Source organism: Carcharodon carcharias, chromosome X, assembly GCF_017639515.1.
Source record: "Carcharodon carcharias isolate sCarCar2 chromosome X, sCarCar2.pri, whole genome shotgun sequence".
NCBI lineage: Eukaryota > Metazoa > Chordata > Chondrichthyes > Lamniformes > Lamnidae > Carcharodon > Carcharodon carcharias.
This window is the reverse complement of record NC_054507.1, coordinates 6,977,200-6,998,267: the sequence shown is the minus strand read 5'-3', so window position 1 is coordinate 6,998,267 and position 21,068 is coordinate 6,977,200. Positions and strand designations below refer to the sequence as shown.

At 44.3% G+C, this 21,068-nt stretch overlaps 1 protein-coding gene across 3 annotated transcripts in view; it reads left to right on the top strand.

Moving 5' to 3' along the window:
* spryd3 (SPRY domain containing 3) overlaps window positions 1-21,068 on the top strand; it is a 301,493-nt gene that overhangs the window by 13,999 nt on the left and 266,426 nt on the right. The gene's annotated exons all lie outside the window — the stretch shown is intronic.

The window sequence follows — 21,068 nt, the reverse complement described above, 5'->3', positions numbered from 1 at the left end:
GACTCTCTTTTGAAAACCATGATTGAATTTGCCGCCACCACACTCTCAGGCAGTGCATTCCAGATCCTAACCATTCATTGCGTGAAACAGTTTCTCCTCATGTCACATACAAACATACGAATTAGGAACAGGAGCTTGCTCCGCCATTCAATAAGGTCATGGCTGATCTGATTGTAACCTCAGCCCCACATTCCTGCCTACCCACGATAACCTTTCACCCCCTTGTTAATCAAGAAGCTATCCAACTCTGCTTTAAAAATATTTCAAGACTCTGCTTCCACTGCCTTTTGAGGAAGAGAGTTCCAAAGATTCAAGACTCTGAGAAAAAAATTTCTCCTCATCTGTCTTAAATGCGCGACCCCATATTTTTAAACAGTGACCCCTAGTTCTAGGTTTTCCCATAAGAGGAAACATCCTCTCCACATCCACCCTGTCAAGTCTCCTCAGGATCTAAAAGGTTTCAATCAAGTTGCCTCTTACTCTTCTAAACTCCAGTGGGTACAAGCTGAGACTGTCCAACTTTTCCTCTTAAGACAACCCACTCATTCCAGTTATTTGTCTAGTAAACCTTCTCTGAACTGCTTCCAATGCATTTACATCCTTAAATAAGGGCCAATACTGTACACAGTACTCCAGATGTGGTCTCACTGGTACCCTGTACAACTGAAGCATAACCTCCCTACTTTTGTAATCAATTCCCCTCACAATAAATGATAACATTCTATTAGCTTCCTAATGACCTGCTGCACCTGCAGACTAACCTTTTGTGATTCATGTACTAGGACACCCAGATCCCTCTGAATCTCAGAGCTCTGCAATCTCTCACCATTTAGATAATAGGCATTTTTATTCTTCCTGCCAGAATGGACAATTTCATATTTACTCACCTTCTACTCCATTTGCCAAATCTTTGCAAATCACTTTATATATGTACCCTCTGGCTCTCGACCCTCCCTCCAACAGGAACGGTTTCTCTCCATCTATTCTGTCTCACCTCCTCATGGTTTTGAACACCTCTGTCAAATCTCCTCTCTGCTTTCTCTGTCCTAAAGGAGAACAGGCCCAACTTCTCCAATCTCTCCTCGTAACTGAAGCTCCTCATCCCTGTAGGGTTGAAGAAGGCAGCTCACCACCACCTTCTCGAGGGCAGTAAGGGATGGGCAGTAAATGCTGCCATAGCCAATGCTGTCCACGCTGCATAGCTGAATTTAAAAATGTCCTGTTTGCTGAGCATTGTTGTGTAGAGAGTAATTTCTGTGATCAATGGTAGCATGAACCAATTGGTGTAGACTGATGAAAGCAAGCAACTACCACGTTGATTCATTCAGTATATCGCCTACCCAGTGGACATTGCTAATCGGTGTGAGAGAGCCATGAACTTTCACCATGTTGCAGAATTCCCAGAGTGTCATCAACTGCATGCACATGACCCTTTGCACACCTCAACAGGATATGGTTTTACTAAATGAATGTCCAGCTGGTTAATGACCACTTAATATTGTATTTGAATGTTCATTATTTAGAAAGCTTGTGCGATCCTGTCATGGGTACACCGAGGGTCAGTAACAGCAGTGCTTACAGCTGAAAGCTAAATGTCTCTATGACTCCTTGGAGATGAAAGCTACTCTCTGGAGCAGTGCCTAATGGCCCCATGGAGCACCAATGTACTGAGGATTATGCCTGTGCAGAATTATTATGGAACAGATCATTGTTATTCTGAAGGCACAATTCAGCTGCCTTTACAGATCTGAGGGAGTTTCCTGTCAAGTCCCACCAGAGTGTCTTGAATCATTGCTATTTCCTGCATGCTGCAAATCACAGAGGAATCCTGGTGTATATCCAGGAGGAAAAACGGAAAGCTGAACCAGTTAGCAGGGTGGTCAGGGAGCTGAGCTTCCAATTCAAGAACAGCCTGTCTGGTAGTATCCTTTTCCCACTGCCTGATGTCTACAGTCAACGCTAATGAAGGACACCTTCTCCTCACTGCAAACTCTGCTCAGTCCAGTCTTCACATTCCCACTTCTCCACAAAGCACAGGTCAGTCAACTCTCAACCACAACTATCATGGCTCCCACTACATCCTGCTCATATTCCCTTTGTAATCCTAACCTCCTCCTTGGAATTACAGAATGGTTATAACACAGCAGGCCATTCAGCCCATTGTGTCTGTGCTGGCCCTTTGAAGGAGCAGTTCACCTAGTGCCACTCCCCTTGTCTTTTTCCCCTCGCCCTGGAAATTTTTCCTTTTCAGATAATTATCCAATTCCCTTTTGAATGCCTCGATTGAATCTGCTGCCACCTTACTTGTAGGCGCTGCATTCCAGATCCTAACCACTCACTGCGTGAAAATGTTTTTCCTCATGTCACCATTGCTTCTTTTGCCAGTTACCTTAAATCTGTCCCCCTCTGGTTCTCGATCCTTCCACCAATGGGAAGTTTCTCCCTATCTACTCTGTCCAGACCCCTCATGATTTTGAACACCTCTATCAAAAATCTTCTCGACCTTCTCTTCTCCAAAGAGAACAGACCCAACTTCTCCAATCTATCCTTGTAATTGAAGTCCCTCGTCCCTGGAACTATTCTCGTGAATCTTTTCTGCACCCTCTCTAAAGCCTTCACATCCTTCAAGTGTGGTGCCCAGAATTGGACACAATACTCCAGTTGAGGCTGAACCAGTTTTTATACAGGTTTATTTTAACTTCCTTTCTTTTATACTTTATTGATAAAGCCCAGGATCTCCTATGCTTTATTCGTTGCTTTTTCAACCTGCCCTGCCACCTCCAAAGATATGCCCTCAGTTCCCACTGTTCCTGCACCCTCTTTAGAATTGTATCCTTGATGTTATATTCTTTTTTTCACAAAATACATCACTTCACACTTGTCTACATTAAATTTCATCTGCTATGTTGTCTGCCTTTTCTACCAATCTGTCTATGTCCTCTTGAAATTGATCATTATCCTCTTCGCAGTTCACAATACTTCCAAGTTTTGTACCATCTGCAAATTTTGATTGTGCCCTGTGCACCCAAGTCTAGATCATTAATATAGATCAAGAAAAGCAGTGGTCCTAACAATGACGCCTGGGAGACCCCACTGTATACCTTCCTCCAGTCTGAGAAACAATTGTTCACCATTACACTCAACTAGCTTTGCACCTGTGCTGCCACTGTCCCCTTTGTACCATGGGCTTCAACTTTGCTGGCAAGTATATTATGTGGCACTTTGTCAAATCCAGTTTGGAAGTCTATATACACCACATCAATACCTTTACCCTCATTAGCCCTCTTTGTTACCTCAAGAAAAAACTCAGTCAAGTTAATTAAACAGGATTTGCCGTTAACAAATCCACGCTGTTTTTCTTTAACAGTCGCTTGGACAGTATGGATTAATCAATTTTGCATTATCGTTTCAAAAACCTTTCCCACCACCGAGTTTAAACTGACTGTCCTGTCGTTGTTTGTCCTTACGTCCTTTTTGAACAAGGGTGTAACATTTGCAATTCTTCACTCCACACGCACAACAATTGTATCCAAGGAGGATTGGAAGATTGTGGTCAGTCCCTCTGCAATTTTCCTTTACCCTTACTTCCCTTCCCTCAGCATCCTTGAATGCATCCCAGCTAGTCCTATTGACTTAACAACTTTGAATGCAGACAACCTTTCTAATATCAATTATTTATATAAGTTAGGCCATCAAGTCTCTCAACAAGCCCCTATTTCACTGTGACTTGCACAGCACCTACTTCTTTGGCAAAGACTGATGCAAGTACTCACTTTAGTGCCTCAACCATGCCTCTGTATCCACTTGTCGATGTTAATCAACTCAACCCCTCTTCTTACTATTTATATGCTTTTTGGATTCCCTTTTATGTTAGCTATCAATCTCTTCCCATACTCTCTCTTTGACTCTTTTATTTCCTTTTTCACTTCCCCTCTGAGTTTCTATTTTCAGCCTGGTTCTTGCTGGTATTGCCAACCTGACATCTGTCATATGTCTTTTTATTTTTGCTTCATCTTACTCTGTCTCTTACGTCATCCAGGAAGCTCTGGCTTTGGTTGCCCTACCTTTTCCCCTTGTGGAAATGTACCTTGACTATACCCGAACTATTTCCTCTTTAAAGGCAGACCATTGCTTCAATTTATAGTTTTGCCTGTCATCCTTGTTATTGTAATTTATCTGGGCCAGATCTCTTCTCACCCTACTGAAATTGGCCTTTCTCCAATTAAGCATTTGTGCTCTGGATTGTTCCTTGTCCTTTTCCATAGCTCACCTAAACCTTTTTAATACAATGATCACTGTCCTTAAATGTTTCCTTTACACTTAATTTGCAAGAAAGTTATGGAGAGGTACATGAACTATAGAGTGGTGATAATGGGTAATTTTAATTATCTTAACATAGGCTGGGATAGTAAGTGTGTAAAGGGAAGAGAGAGGGAAGAGTTTCTCGTGTGCGTTCAGGAAAATTTTCTAGCGCCGTATGTTTCAGCTCCAATGAGAAGGGGCATTGCTGGATCTAGTTCTGGGAAATGAGATGGGTCAAGTGGATAAGTATCAATTGGGGAACATTTAGGGGATGGTGATCATAGGATAAGGTTTAGGATGGCCATGGAGAAGGACAAGGAGCAACATAATTAATTAAGGAAGGGCCAATTTCAGTGGGATGAGAACGGATCTGTCCCATGTAAATTGGAATCAATGATTGGCAGGCAAAACTGTAACAGAGCTATGGGCTGCCTTTAAAGCAGAAGTAGTTCAGGTACAGTCAAGGTACATAGGAACAAAGCCAGAGCTCGCTGGGTAATGAAAGAGATAATGAGGAAGGTGAAGCAAAAAAAGGTGCGTGTAACAGATGGCAGGTTGGTAATACAATTGAGAACCAGGCTGAATATAAAAGGCTCAGAGGGAAAGTGAAAAAACAAATAAGAGAAGCAAAGAGAGAGCATGAGAAGAGACTGGCAGCTAACATAGGAATCCAGAAGTCTTCGATAGGCATATAAATAATAAAGGGCAAAAGAGGAGTGGGACCAAAAAGGTGATTTAAGCATGGAGGCAGAGGGCATGGCTGAGGTACAAAATGACTACTTTGCTTCTGTCTTTACCAAGGAGGAAGATGCTGCCAAAGTGATAGTAAAGAGGAGGTGGTTGAGACACTGGATGAGCTGAAAAACTGGTGAAGAGGAAGTATTAGAAATACTGGCTGTACTTAAAGTTGATAAATCACCAGAGCCTGATCAGATGCATCCAAGGAAATTGAGGAAGTAAGGGTGGAAATTGCAGAGGCACCGGCCAGACTCTTCCAATCTTCTCTAGATATAGAGGTGGTGCCCGAGGACTGGAGGATTGCAAATTCATTGCAAATGTTCAGAAAAGGGTGTAATGATAAACCAAGCCAGCACAGGCCAGTCAGTTTAACCTTGGTGGTGGGATTGCTTTTAGAAATGATAATCCAGAACAAAATTAAGTCACTTGGGCAAATGTGGGTTAATCAAGGAAAGCCAACATGGATTTGTGAAAGACAAACTAATTGAGTTTTTGATGAGGTACAGAGAGCGTTGACAAGGGTAAAGTTGAGAGTTGATGTGGTGTGCGTGGACTTCGAAAAGGCATTTGATAAAGTGCCACAGAACAGGCTTGTCAGCAAATCTAATGCATATGGAATAAAAGGGACAGTGGCAGTCTGGATACAAAGTAGTCTTAGGGAGAGGAAACAGAGTGTAGTGGTTTTTTCAGACTGGAAGAAGGTAACTATTGGGGTTCCCTAGGAGTCGGTGTGAGGACCACTGCTTTTCTTGAGTTATATTCATGGCCGAGACTTGGGTGTCCAGGGCACAATTTCAAAATTTGCAAATGACACAAACTTGGAAATATTGTGAACTGTGAGGCGGGTACTGATAGACTTCAGGAGGACATAGGCTAGCGGATGGATGGACATGTGGCAGATGAAGTTTAATGCAGATAAGTGTTAACTGATACATTTTGGTACATAGGAACAGAGGACTTTGGAGCAGAAGTAGGCCATTCAGCCCTTTGGGTCAGCTCTGCTATTCAATAAAATCATGGCTGATCTAGTTGTGGTCTCAATTCTACTTTGCCGCCCGTAACCCTCAACTCCCTTGCCTACCAAAGCTCTTGAATGAATTCAATGACCAGCCTCGACTGCTTCCTGGAGAAGAAAGTTCCATACACTAACGACCCACTGAAAGAAAAAATTCTCCTCATCTCTGCCTTAAAAGGGACACCTCATTCTTGAACTGTGTCCCCTAGTCTAGCCTCCCACAGATCCTCTTGGTGTCGACCCTATTGAGGCCCCTCAGGATCTTACGTGTTTCAATAAGATCACCTCTCATTCTTCTAAACTCCAGTGGGTATAGGCCCAGCCTGTTCACCCTTCATAAGATAAGCCCCTCATCCCAGGAATGAGTCAAGTGAACCCTCTCGGAACTGCTTCTAATGCAGTTATATCCTTAAGGCCCTGTACAGCTGCAGTAAAGCTACCCTACTTTTAAATTCCATTCCCCTTGCAATAAATGCTAACATTCCTGCGTACTAACCTTTTGTGACTCATCTACCAGGACACCCAGATCCCTCTGTAGCATGGAGTTATGCAATCTCCATTTAAATAGTATACTGCTTTTCCATTCTTCCTGCGAAAGTGGACAAGTTCATGTTTTCCCACATTATACTACATCTGCCAAATTTTTGCCCACTCACTTAACCCAATCTATATCCCTTTGCAGACTCTCTACCTCCTCTTGAAAACTTATCTTCCTACCTACCTTGGTGTCATCGGCAAATTTAGCTACCATCCATTCAGTCCCTTCATGCAAGTCATTGATATAGATTGTAAATAGTTGAGGCCCCAGCACTGATTCCTATGGCACTCTACTCGTCACATCTTGCCAACCAGAAAAAGCAGGTAATCAGTCCTTTATCCATGTGATATGTGACCCCCAACCCACCACACCATATAACCTTTGATGTGGCAACTTATCAAATGCCTTCTGGACATCGAAGTACACCACATCTACAGGTTCCCCTTTATCCACCTTGCTTGTTACTCCCTCAAAAAAAAAGTCTAAGAAATTAATTAAACATGACTTCTCTTTCGCAAAGCCATGTTGCCTCTGCCTGATCAAATAATGATTTTCTAAGTATCTTACTACAAACTCCTTAATAATGAACATACGAATTAGGAGCAGGAGTAGACCACTCGTCCCTTCGAGCCTGCTCCTCCATTCAATAAGATCATGGCTGATCTGATTTTAACCTCAACTCCACATTCCTGCCTGCCGCCGATAACCTTTCACCCCTTGCTTATCAAGAATCTATCTACCTCTGCTTTAAAAATATTCAAAGATTCTGCCTCCACGGCCTTTTGAGGAAAAGAGTTCCAAAGATTCTCAACCCTCTGAGAGAATAAAATTCTCCTCATCTCTTTCTGAAATGGGTGACCCCTTATTTTTAATCAGTGACACCTAGTTCTAGATTCTCCCACAAGAGAAAGCCCCCTCTCCACATTCACCCTGTCAGTCCCCTAAGAATCTTGTATGTTTCAATCAAGTCGCCTCCTTCTCTTCCAAACTTCAGCGGATACAAACCTAGCCTGTCCAGCACTTCCTCATAAGACAACCCGCCCATTCTATTTGTCTTGTAAACCTTCTCTGAACTGTTTCCGACACATTTACATCCTTCCTTAAATAAGGACACCAATACTGTATATAGTACTCCAGATGTGGTCTCACCAATGCCCTGTATAACTGAAGCCTATTCTTGCATTGAATTCCCTCACAATAAACAATAACATTCTATTAGCTTTCCTAATTACTTGCTTTATCTGCATTCTAACCTTTTGCGATTCATGCACGAGGACACCCAGATCCCTCTGCATCTCAGCACCCTGCAATCTCTCAGCATTCAGATAAAATGGTGGGGAGGCCATGGCACAGTGGTATTGTCACTGGACTGGTAACCCAGAGACCCAGAGTAATGCTCTGCAAACCCGGGTTTGAATCCCACCATGGCAGATGGTGGAATTTGAATTCAGTAAAAATCTGGAATTAAAAGCCTAATGATGAAACTATGAAACTATTGTCGATTGTTGTAAAAACCCATCTGGTTCACTAATTCCTTTAGGGAAGGAAACCTGCAGTCCTGACCTGGTCTGGCCTACATGGACTCCAGATCTGCAGTAATGTGGTTGATTCTTAAATGCCCTCTGAAATGGCCCAGCTAGCCACTTAGTTGTATCAAACTAAAAATTCAATAGAAAGGAATGAAACTGGATGGACTGCCTGGAATCGACCTAGGCATCGGAAAGTCCAGCCCTGTCGACCCTGCAAAGTCCTCATTAGTCCTCTTCTGAGTCAAAATTGGGGGAGTTGTCTCAGAGACTAGGCGAGCAACAGCCTGACATAATCACACCACATAAGAGATTGGCGTGTAAAATTAAAGTGCATGGGATTGGGGGTAGTGTATTGAGATGGATAGAAAACTGGTTGGCAGACAGGAAACAAAGAGTAGGAATAAACGGGTCTTTTTCCGAATGGCAGGCAGTGACTAGTGGGGTACCGCAGGGATCGGTGCTGGGACCCCACTTATTCACAATATATATTAATGATTTAGATGAGGGAATTAAATGTACTATCTCCAAATTTGCAGATGACACAAAGCTGGGTATGAGGGTGAGCTGTGAGGAGGATGCAGAGATGCTTCAGTGTGATTTGGACAAGCTGAGTGAGTGGGCAAATGCATGGCAAATGCAGTATAATGTGGATAAATGTGAGGTTATCCACTTTGGTAGCAAAAACTAAATTTAGGATTATATTTGCTGGAGTTCAGAAGAATGAGGGGGGAATCTCATAGAAACCTATAAAATTCTAACAGGACTAGACAGGGTAGATGCAGGAAGGATGTTCCCGATGTTGGGGGAGTCCAGAACCAGGGTCACAGTCTGAGGATACGGGACCATTTAGGACTGAGATGAGGAGAAATTTCTTGGAATTCTTGGAGCCTGTGGAATTCGCTACCACAGAAAGTAGTTGAGGCCAAAACGTTGTATGTTGTCAAGGAGTTGGATATAGCTCTTGGGGCGAAAGGGATCAAAGGGTATGGGTAGAAAGCGGGAGCAGGCTATTGAGTTGAATGATTGGCCATGATCATAATGAATGGTGGAGCAGGCTCGAAGGGCCGAATGGCCTACTCCTGCTCCTGGTTTCTATGTTTCTATGTTATTCAGGGAATCATACCTTACAGATCCTGTCCCAGACACCATCACCATCCCTGGGTATGTCCTGTCCCACCTACAGGACAGACCGAGCAGAGGTGGCGGCACAGTAGTATGCATTCGGGAGGGAGTTGTCCTGGGAGTCCTCAACATCGACCCTGGCTCCCGTGAAGCCTCATGGCATCAGGTCAAACATGGGCAAGGAAATCTCCTGCTGATTACCATGTACTACCCGCCCTCAGCTGAGGAATCAGTGCTTCTCCATGTAGAATACCACTTGGAGGAAGCACTGAGGGTGGGAAGGACGCAGAATGTACTCTGAGTGGGGGACTTCAATGTCCATCACCGAGAGTGGCTTAGACCGAGCTGGCCGAGTACTAAAGGACATAGCTGCTAGACTGGGTCTGCGGCAGGTGGTGAGGGAACCAACAAGAGGGAAAAACGTACTTGACCTCATCCTCACCAACCTGCCTACCGCAGATACATCTGTCCATGATGGTATCGGTAGGAGTGACCACCGCACAGTCCTTGTAGAGGTGAAGTCCCATCTTCACACTGAGGATACCCTCCATCGTGTTGTGTGGCACTACCACCATGCTAAATGGGATAGATTTCAAACAGGTCTAGCAACTCAAGACTGGGCATCCATGAGACACTGTGGTCCATCAGCAGCAGCAACAGAATTGTACTCGAACACAATCTGCAACTTCATGGCACAGCCGTTGTCGATTGTCGGAAACACCCATATGGTTCGCTAATGTCCTTTTAGGGAAGGGAGTCTGCCAGCCTTACATGTTCTGGCCTACATGTGACTCCAGACCCACAGTAACATGGTTGACTCTTAAATGCCCTCTAGAATGGTCTAGCAAGCCACTCAGTTCAAAGGCAATTAGTGATGGGCAATAAATGCTGGCCTAGCCAGCGACACCTACATCCCATGAACGAATAGAAAAGAAAATCTCCTACTCTACCATTGTCATCAAGCCAGGGGATCAACCCTGGTTCAATGAAGAGTGCAGGAGGTTATGCCAGGAGCAGCACCAAGTATACATAAAAATGAGGTGTCAACCTGGTGAAGCTATAAGACAGGACTACTTGTGTGCCAAACAGCATAAACAGCAAGTAATAGACAGAGCTAAGTGATCCCACGACCAACAGATCAGATCTAAGCTCTGCAGTCCTGCCACATCCAGTCGTGAATGGTGGTGGACAATGAAACAACTCACTGGAGGCGGAGGCTCCACAAATATGTCCATCCTCAATGATGGATGAGTCCAGAACATCAGTACAAAAGATGAGGCTGAAGCATTCGCAACAATCCATCTCTGCCTCCTCTGGAGGTCCCCAGCATCACAGATGCCAGTCTTCAGCCAATTCGATTCACTCCACATGATATCAAGAAACTGCTGAAGGCACCGGATACTGCAAAGGTTGTGGGCCCTGACAATATTCTGGCAATAGTACTGGAGACTTGTACTCCAGAACTTGCCATTCCCCTAGCCAAGCTGTTGCAGTACAGCTACAACACTGTCCTCTACCCGGCTATGTGGAAAACTGCCCAGGTATGTTCTGTACACACAAAGCAGGACAAATCCAACCCGGCCAATTACCACCCTATTGGTCTACTCTCAATCATCAGTAAAGTGATGGAAGGGGTCGTCAACAGTGCTATCAAGTGGCACTTGCTTAGCAATAACCTGCTCACTGATGCTCAGTTTGGGTTCCGCCAGAGTCATGTTGCTTCTGACCCCATTACAGCCTTGATTCAAACATGGACAAAAGAGCTGAACTCCTGAGGTGAAGTGAGAGTGACTGCCCTTGACATCAAGGCAGCATTTGACCGAGTGTGACATCATGGAGGGAGGTGTGGATGGAGGGAAGTCTCAGCTGGTTGGGGTCATACCTAGCACAAAGGAAGATGGCTGTGGTTGTTGGAGGTCAGTCATCTCAGCTCCAGAACAATATCCAGACTTGGGCTGACAAGTAGCAAGCAACATTCATGCCACACAAGTGCCAGGCAATGGCCATCTCCAACAAGAGAGAATCTAACCATCACCCCTTGACATTCAATGGCATTACCATCGCTGAATCCCCCACTATCAACATCCTGGGGGGTTACCATTGACCAGAAACTGAACTGAACTAGTCATATAAATACTGTGGCTACAACAGCAGGTTTGAGACAGGAATCCTGCTGTGAGTAACTCACCTCCTGACTCCCCAAACCGTGTCCACCATCTACAAGGCACAAGTCAGGAGTGTGATATAATACTCCACTTGCCTGGATGAGGCAGCTCCAACAAAACTCAAGAAGCTCAACACCATCCAGGACAAAGCAACCCGCTTGATTGGCACCCCATCCACAAACATTCACTCCCTCCACCACCGATGCACAGTAGCAGCAGTGTATACCTTCTATAAGATGCATGGCAGGAACTCACCAAGGCTCCTTAGGCAGCACCGTCCAAACCCATGACCGCTACCATCTAGAAGGACAAGGGCAGCAGATAGATGGGAACACCACCATCTGCAAGTTCCCCTCCAAGTCACTCACCATCCTGACTTGGAACTATATCGTCATTCCTTCACTGTCGCTGGGTCAAAATTCTGGACCCCCCCTAACAGCACTGTGGGTGTACCTACATGTGGACTGTAGCAACTCAAGAAGGCAGCTCACCACCACAAGGGCAATTAGGGATGGGCAATAAATGCTGTCCTAGCCAGTGACGCCCAGATCAAGTAAATGACTTAAAAAAAGCTTTTTTATTTTTCTTGCTAAAATGGACAATTTCACATTTGCCCCCATTGCACTCCATTTGCCAGACCTTCGCCCACTCACTTAACCTATCTACATCCCTTTGTAGCCTCCTTATGTCCTCTTCGCGACTCACTTTCCTACCTATCTTTGTGTTATCAGCAAATTTAACAATCATACCTTCAGTCCCTTCATCCAAATCATTATATAAATTGTAAAAAGTTGAGGCCCCAGCACTGATCCCTGTGACACACCACTTGTTACATCCTGCCCACCAGAAAATGAGCCATTTCCTGTTAACTAGCCAATCTCCTATCCATGCTAATATGTTACTCCCTACACCATGAGTTTTTATTTTCCATAATAACCTTTGATGTGGCACCTTTCAAATGCCTTCTGAAAATCTGAGTACAGTGCATTCACCAGTTCCCCTTTATCCACAGCACACGTTACTACTTCAAAGAACTCCAATAAATTGGTTAAATTTATTGATTTCCCTTTCACAAAACCATGTTGACTGTGTCTGATTACCTTGAATTTATTTCAGTGCCCTGTTATAACGCCTTTAATAATAGCTTCTAACGTTTTCCCTATGACAGATGTTAGCTAACTGGCCTATAATTTCCTGCTTTCTCTCTCCCTTTCTGAATAAAGGAGTTATGTTTGCTATTTTCCAATTTAATGGAACCTTCCCCGAATCTAGTGAATTTTTCCAATCCACTGGGACCCTTCCAGAATGTAAAGATTTTTGGAAGATTATAACTAATGCATCTACTATTTCTGGAGCCACTTCCTTTAAGACCCAAGATGCAGGCCATCTGCTCTGGAGGACTTGTCAGTCTTTAGCCTCTACCAGCAACTTTTTCTGTGTGATGATGACTGTTTTAAGTTTCTCCCTCCTGTTCACCTCTTGATTATCAGGTATTGTTGGGAAGTTTTCTAAGTCTTCTACAGTGAAAACAGGCAAAAGTACCTGCTCAACACCTCTGCCATTTGCTTGTTTTCCATTATCAATTCCCTGGAGCCGCTCCCTAGAGGACCAATGCCAGCTTTAGTTACTCTCCTCTTCTTTCAATACTTTAGAAACGCTTAGTATCTCCTTTTATATTACTAGCTAGCTTTCTCTTATACTCTACTTTCTCTCTCTTTATATTATTTTAGTCATTCTTTGCTGGTTCTTAAAATCTGACCAATCTTCTGACCTTTGCAGATTTGTACAGTGTTTCTTTCAATTTGATGCTATCGTTAACTTCCTTATTCAGCCATGGATGATGCCTCCTTCTCGAAGAATCTTTCTTTCTCACTGGGATAAATCCTTGCTGAGAGTTAAATATCTCCTTCAAATTCTACCACTGCATCTCTACTGTCCTACCTTTTAACCTAGTTTTCCCAGTTCACTTTAGATAACTCTGCTTTCTTATCCTTTTTCAGGTTTAAAACACTAGTCTTAGACCCACACTCCACCCCTTCAAACTGAACATGAAATTCTATTAGGTTCTGATTGCTATCGCCTAGAGGCTCCTTTACTATGAGGTTATTGATTAATTCTGTCTCATTGTTCGTTACCAGGTCCAGATTAGCCTGGTCCCTGCTTGGCTCTAGAATGTACTGTTCTAAGAAACTGTCCTGCATACGCTCTGAAGTCATTTTCCAGTCTACCCTTGTCAATCTGATTTGCCTAATCTGCATATAGATTGAAGTCTCCTATGATTATTGCAGTACCTTTCTTACACGCCCCATTTATTTCTTCCTGTATACTCCTTCCTCCAGTGTAACTAGTGTTAACGGGCCTATAAACTACTCCTGCAAGTGACCTCTTACCACTACTAATAGGAAGATAGTGCAGCTGAACACGTGGCTGAACAGATGGTGTAGGAGGGAGGGTTTCCGATATCTGGATCATTGGGATCTCTTCCGGGACAGGTGGGACCTGTACAAGAAGGACGGTTTGCATTTAAACTGGAGGGGCACCAATATCCTGGCTGCGAGGTTTGTTAGTGTCACTCGGGAGGGTTTAAACTAGTATGGCAGGGAGTGGGAACCAGAGCATTAGGTCAGCAGGTGAAATAAATGACTGGGAACCAGTGAATATGGCCAGTAGGACTAAGAGGAAGGGCAGGCAGGGAGAAATTACTGAACACAGTGGGACTGGGGTCTGAAATGCATTTGTTTCAATGCGAGAAGTATAACAGGCAGGGCAGATGAGCTTAGAGCTTGGATTAGTACTTGGGACTATGATGTTATTGCTATTACAGAGACTTGGTTGAAGGATAGACAGGATTGGCAGATAAACATTCCAGGAGTTAGATGTTTCAGGCAGGATAGAGAGGGATGTAGAAGAGGTGGGGGAGTTGCACTGCTGGTTAAGGGGAAAATCACAGCCGTACGACAGGAGGACACCTCAGTGGGCTCATGTAGCGAGGCAATATGGATAGAGCTCCGGAATAGGAAGGGTGCAGTCACAATATTGGGGGTTTACTATAGGCCTCCCAATTGCCGGTGGGAGATTGAGGAACAGTTATGTAGGCAGATTTTGGAAAGATGTAAAAGCAATAGGCTTGTTGTGGTGGGTGATTTTAACTTTCCCTATATTGACTGGGAATCACTTAGTGCAGGGGTTTGGATGGTGCAGAATTTGTAAGGTGCATTCAGGAGGGCTTCCTGAGACAATATGTAGATAGTCCAACTAGGGAAGGGGCAATACTGGACCTGGTATTAGGGAATGAACCCGGCCAGGTGGTCAGAGTTTCAATAGGAGAGCATTTCGGGAAAAGTGACCATGATTCAGTAAGTTTCAAGGTACTGGTGGATAAGGATAACAGGAGTCCTCGGGTTAAGGTGCTTAATTGGGGGAAGGCTAATTATAACAATATTAGGCAGGAACTGAAGAATCTAGACTGGAGGCGGATGTTTGAGGGCAAATCAACAACTGACATGTGGGGGGCTTTCAAACATCAGTTGATAAGAATTCAGGACCGGCATGTTCCTGCTAGGATGAAGGATAAGTATGGCAAGTTTCAGGAGCCTTGGATAACGAAGGATATTGTGAGATTAGTCAAAAAGAAAAGGGAAGCATTTGTAAGGGCTAGAAGGCTGGGAACAAATGAAGCCTGTGGAGAATATAAAGAAAGTAGGAAGAAACTTAAGCAAGGAGTCAGGAGGGCTAAAAGGAGTCATGAAAAGTCATTGGCAACCAGGATTAAGGAAAATCCCAAGGCCTTTTATACATATGTAAAAAGCAAGAGGGTAGCCAGGGAAAGGGTAGGCCCACTCAGGGACAGAGGTGGGAATCTGTGTGTGGAGCCAGAAGAAATGGGAGAGATACTAAATGAATACTTCTCATCAGTATTCACCAAAGAGAAGGACTTAGCGGTCGATTTGTCTAGGGAACAGTGTGTAGATAGCTTGGATCATGTTGAGATCAAAAAAGAGGAAGTGTTAGGCGAGTTGAAGAATATTAAGGTGGATAAGTCCCCAAGGCCAGATGGGATCTACCCCAGAGTACTGAGGGAGGCAAGGGAGGAGATTGTTGGGGCCTTGACAGAAATCTTTGTATCCTCACTGGCCACGGGTGAGGTCCCAGAGGACTGGAGAATGGCCAGTGATGTTCCATTGTTTAAGAAGGGTAGCAGGGATAATCCAGGAAATTACAGGCCAGTGAGCCTTACGTCAGTGGTAGGGAAATTATTGGAGAAGATTCTTCGTGACAGGATTTACTACCATTTGGAAGCAAATGGGCGTATTAGTGAGAGGCAGCATGGTTTTGTGAAGGGGAGGTCGTGTCTCACTAACTTGATCGAGTTTTTTGAGGAAGTGACAAAGATGATCAACGATGGAAGAGCAGTGGATGTTATCTCCATGGATTTCAGTAAGGCCTTTGACAAGGTCCCTCATGGCAGACTGGTACAGAAGGTAAAGTCGCATGGGATCAGAGGTGAGCTGGCAAGATGGATACAGAATTGGCTTGGTCATAGAAGACAGAGGGTAGCAGTGGAAGGGTGCTTTTCTGAATGGAGAGCTGTGACTAGTGGAGTTCCGCAGGGATCAGTGTTGGGACCTTTGCTGTTTGTGGTATACATAAATGATTTGGAGGAAAATGTAACTGGGCTAATTAGTAAGTTTGCAGACGACACTAAGGTTGGAGGAGTTGCAGATAGTGAAGAGGATTGTCAAAGGATACAACGGGATATAGATCAGTTGGAGACTTGGGCGGAGAAATGGTAGATGGAGTTTAATCCGGACAAATGCGAGGTAATAATGCATTTTGGAAGGTCTAATACAGGCAGGAATTATACAGTAAATGGCAGAACCCTTAAGTGCATCGATGGGCAGAGGGATCTGGGTGCACAGGTCCACAGGTCACTGAAAGTGGCAACGCAGGTGGATACGGTAGTCAGGAAGGCATATGGCATGCTTGCCTTCAACTGCAGTGGTATTGAGTATAAAAGCTGGGAAGTCATGCTGCACCTGTATAGAACCTTGGTTAGGCCACACTTGGAATATTGTGTGCAATTCTGGTTGCCACATTACCAGAAGGATATGGAGGTATTGGAGAGGGTTCAGAGGAGGTTTACCAGGATGCTGCCTGGTCTAGAGGTCATTAGCTATGAGGAGAGGTTGGAGAAACTCGGATTGTTCTCACTAGAGCGACGGAGATTGAGGGGCGACTTGATAGAAGTTTACAAAATGATGAGTGGCATGGACAGAGTAGATAGTCAGAAGCTTTTTCCCAGGGTGGAAGAGTCAATTACTAGGGGACATAGATTTAAGGTGAGAGGAGAAAACTATAGAGGAGATGTGCGGGGCAAGTTTTTTATGCAGAGGATAGTGAGTGTCTGGAATTTGCAGCCAGAGGAGGTGGTGGAAGCAGGTACGATAGTGGTGTTTAAGAGGCAGCTTGACAAATACATGAATAGGATGGGAATAGAGGAATACGGACCCCGGAAGTGCAAAATGTTTTAGTTGACGGGCAATATGATCGGCGCAGGCTTGGAGGGCCTAAGGGCCTGTTCCTGTGCTGTACTTTTCTTTGTTCCTTTTCTTTGTTCTAATTTCTTAACTCTACCCAAACTGATTCTACATCTTGCTCTTTTGAGCTAAGTTCATCTCTCATCTATTGTACTAAGGACATCCTTAATTAACGGAGCTACCCCACGACCTTTTCTTAGCTTCCCATCTTTTCAAAATGTCAAATACCCTTCAATATTCAGGTCTCAGCCTTGGCCACTCTGCAACCATGTCTCTGTAATGGCTAATCAGGTCTTACAAATTTCTTTCTATCTGTGCTAACAATTCATCTATTTTGTTATGACTGCTGCACACATTCAGATACAGAGCCTTTTACTCTTGTCATTTTTAACCATTTTTGCGATCTCTGGCCTTATCTGCTGGTACACCCTTAAGTTTGTACTCTGTCCCTTCCTGCCACACTCTGGTTATCATTATCCAAATTGCTACCTGGCTTTTTACCTCATTGTTGTCCTTTGATTTACTATGTTTCCTCTTGCATGATCCCTTACCCCCACTAGTTACTTTAAAGCCCTCTCTATGTTCCCAGTTCTACAACTCACCAAAACACTCGTCCCACCACGATTCATGTGAAGACTGTCCCAACAGTACAGCTCCCACTTTCCCCAGTATTGGTGCTAGTGCACTGAGAACCAAATCCCATTTCTCCCACACCAATCTTTGAGCCATGCATTCATCTTTCTCTCTGATCTTATTTGCCCTATGCCAATTTGCTTGTAGCTCAGGTAATAATCCAGAGATTATTACTTTTGAGGTTCTGCTTTTTAATTTAGCCCTTAGTTGCTCATAATCCCTAAGCAGAAGCTCTCTTCTAGTTCTATCAATGTCCTTGGTACCCTTGTGGATCAAGACCACTGGATCCTCACACTCCCACTGCAAGTTTCTCTTCAAACCCCAGAGCAAATGTCCTGAACCCTGGCACTGGGCAGGCAACACAGCTGTCTGGACTTGTGCTCTTGGCTGCAGAGAATTGTATCTATCCCCTGACTATACTGTCCCCTACCAGCATTACGTTCCTATTAACTCTCGCTGCTTGAATGGATTCCTGTACTATGCTGCCATGGTTAGTTTGCTCCTCCACCCTGCAGCTGCTACTCTCATCCATACAGGCTGCAAGAACCTCAGACCTGGTAGACAATTGCAAAGGCTGAAGCTCCTCTATTTCTACCTTCTCGATGCCCATACCTGCCTCACTCGCAGTCACGCTGTCCTGCCCCTGACCAAATCAGATGCCTCTATCATAAGGGGTGTGACTGCCTCCTAGTACAATGTGTCCAGGTAATTTTTCTGCTCCCTGATGTATCGCAATGTCCGCAGCTCAGCCTCCAGCTCAGTGATTCGGAGCCGAAGTTCCTTGTGCTGCAGACACTTAATTGCAGATGTGTTTGACCTGGACCATACCGGTGCCAGCAGTACCCACATTCTGCAGTGGCAACTCGTCGCCTGCCCTACCATCTTTATTATGTGTTAATTAATTTATTATTTGGCTGAATTAATTCATAATTAATAAACCCCACTACTACCAATAAGCTTTACTACTGCTAGTAAACGTGACTACTATTAATGAAACCTTACAATTATGAATAAATTGGATGAGTTGTCAAAGAAAAAAAGTGAAATACACACCAACCAATCACTTACCTGTTTACCTGTTACATCACACTTTGATTTCCCCAGAACATGGTCGGTCCACAGACTTGGCTGGCCACTTTGAGCTCTCCCCTCTCTCGCCGGGTTCCTCCCCCACCCCGGTCTCTCTCCTCTCTCTTGCCAGGTTTCTCTCCCGGTTTCTCTCCTCTCTCGCCGCTTTGAGCTCTTGCCGAGTGTCTCCCTTCTAGCAGGAAGAATGATGAAAAGTACGAAAAGTACTGTAACTACTATAACATAAAATATTCTAGAGTGTGTCGGAACAGAAGGACCTGGGGGTATATGTGCACAAATCTTTGGAGGTGGCAGGACAGGTTGAGAAAGCAATTAATAAGGCATATGGGCTTTAATAAGGGATCCTGGGCTTTATATATGGAGGGATAGAGTACACCAAGGCTCCTTTGACAGCAACTCCCAAACCCACGACCAATACCATCTAGAAGGACAAGGGCAGCAGACACATGGGAACACCAGCATCTGGAAGTTACCCTCCAAGCTACTCACAACCCTGACTTGGAAATATATCGCTGTTCCTTCACTGTCACTGGGTCAAAATCCTGGAACTCCCTCCCTAACAGCACTGTGGGTGTACCTACACCACATGGACTGCAGCGGTTCGAGAAGGCAGCTCACCACCACCTTCTCAAGGGACAATTAGGGATGGGCATTAACTGCTGGCCCAGCCAGCGATGCCCACATCCCATAATTGAATTAAAAAAAAACAAAAGCAAGGAAAATATGATGAGCCTTGATAAAACCCTGGTCCAGTTCCATGCCGCACACCTTAGGAAGGATGTGAAGGCATTAGACAGAAAAGATTTACAGAAATGGTTCCAGTGATGAGGGACTTCAGCTATGTTTCTGGACTGGGGAAGCTGGAGCTCTTCTCATTGGAGAAGGAAAGATTAAGAGGTGATTTGATAGAGGTGTTCAAAATCAGGTGGTCTGAACAGAGAAGATAGGCAAAAACTGTTTCGACTGGCAGAAGGGTGAACCAGGGGACACCAATTTAAGGTGATTTTCATATTGCCTGAGAGTGTGGTGGAGACATTCAATCACGGCTTTCAGAAGGGAATTGGATCGTTATCTGAAGAGAAGAATTTTGTAGGCTTGTTGGGGAAAAGAAAATTGGGGGAGTGCGTCTCAGCTGAATCGCTCTTGCAGAGAGCCGGCACAGACATGACAGGCCGAATATTCCTCCTGTGCTATAGCCATTCTAGGATTCTGTGGCTTGGTTGTCCAGTGCCTGATATCAGAGAGGTATCACTTGGCTGCCCATTTCCCTGAGCCATGATGTCCTCCTTGCAGCCTGGTAAACAGAACTATACGTAATATCCCATCTGGAGATAAACCCATACCCTGTATATCCCAAGACTCATCCTCTTGCCATACGTACATTCTCCAGCAGTTGTTCATGATTAACGTTACAATTTCCCATACCCCCAGATTTGACCTCAGGAAATTTCAGTACTGATCCCCTAAATGCCAATCATTTCTGTAAATGGTAAATAAGAGTGGGCCACAAGTATTCTTGTGGAATCCACTCACCACATCTTTCTATTCTGAGAAAACATCCCTTTATCCCATCCTTTGTCATCCTGTCTCAGCTTATCTGCTGCTGAAACCTTTATTTATGCCTTTGTGACCTCTAGACTCGACTATTCCAACACACTCCTTGCTGGTCTTCTGCATTTGGCCCTCTAAACTTGGCTGCCTGTGTCTTAACTGGCACCAAGTCCCGTTCCCCTATCACCCCTGTGCTCATTGACCTACATTGGCTCCCGGTCGATCAATGTCTTGATTTTAAAGTTCTCATCCTTGTTTTCAATTCCCTCCATGGTTTCACCCCTCCCTATCTCTGTAATCTCCCCCAGTCCCACAATCCTCCAGGATCTCTGTGCTCTTCTAATTCTGGTCTCTTGAACCTTCCTGATTTTAGTCGCTCCACCATTGGCGGCTGTGCCTTCAGCCAGGGCCCCAAGCTCTGGAATTCCCTCCCTACCCCTCTCCATCTCTAACTTACTTTCCTCCTTTAAGACACTCCTTAAAACATACCTCTTTGAAAAATCTACCCAGTGCCTCCTTACATGGCTGGATATCAAACTTGGTTTTATTTCACTGCTGTGAAATGCCTTTTTATGATTTATGTTAAAGGTGCTATATAAGTAGTATTCTATAAGTAGTTTCTGTTTCTTTCTGCACTTGAATCATTTCTTTGTCCAATTTCCCACATTCCCCAAATATTATGTACCTTTCTCTTTGCCATATGTTTCTTGTTTGGTAATTTACCAGATGCTTCCTTAATATCCATCAAAATCATATCCACAGTACTTCTATTATCTATTTGCTGTAAACACTTGTTTACTCTGCATTTCTATCTCCCCTAGCCCTTGGCGATTGATGGCATGCTGGAGC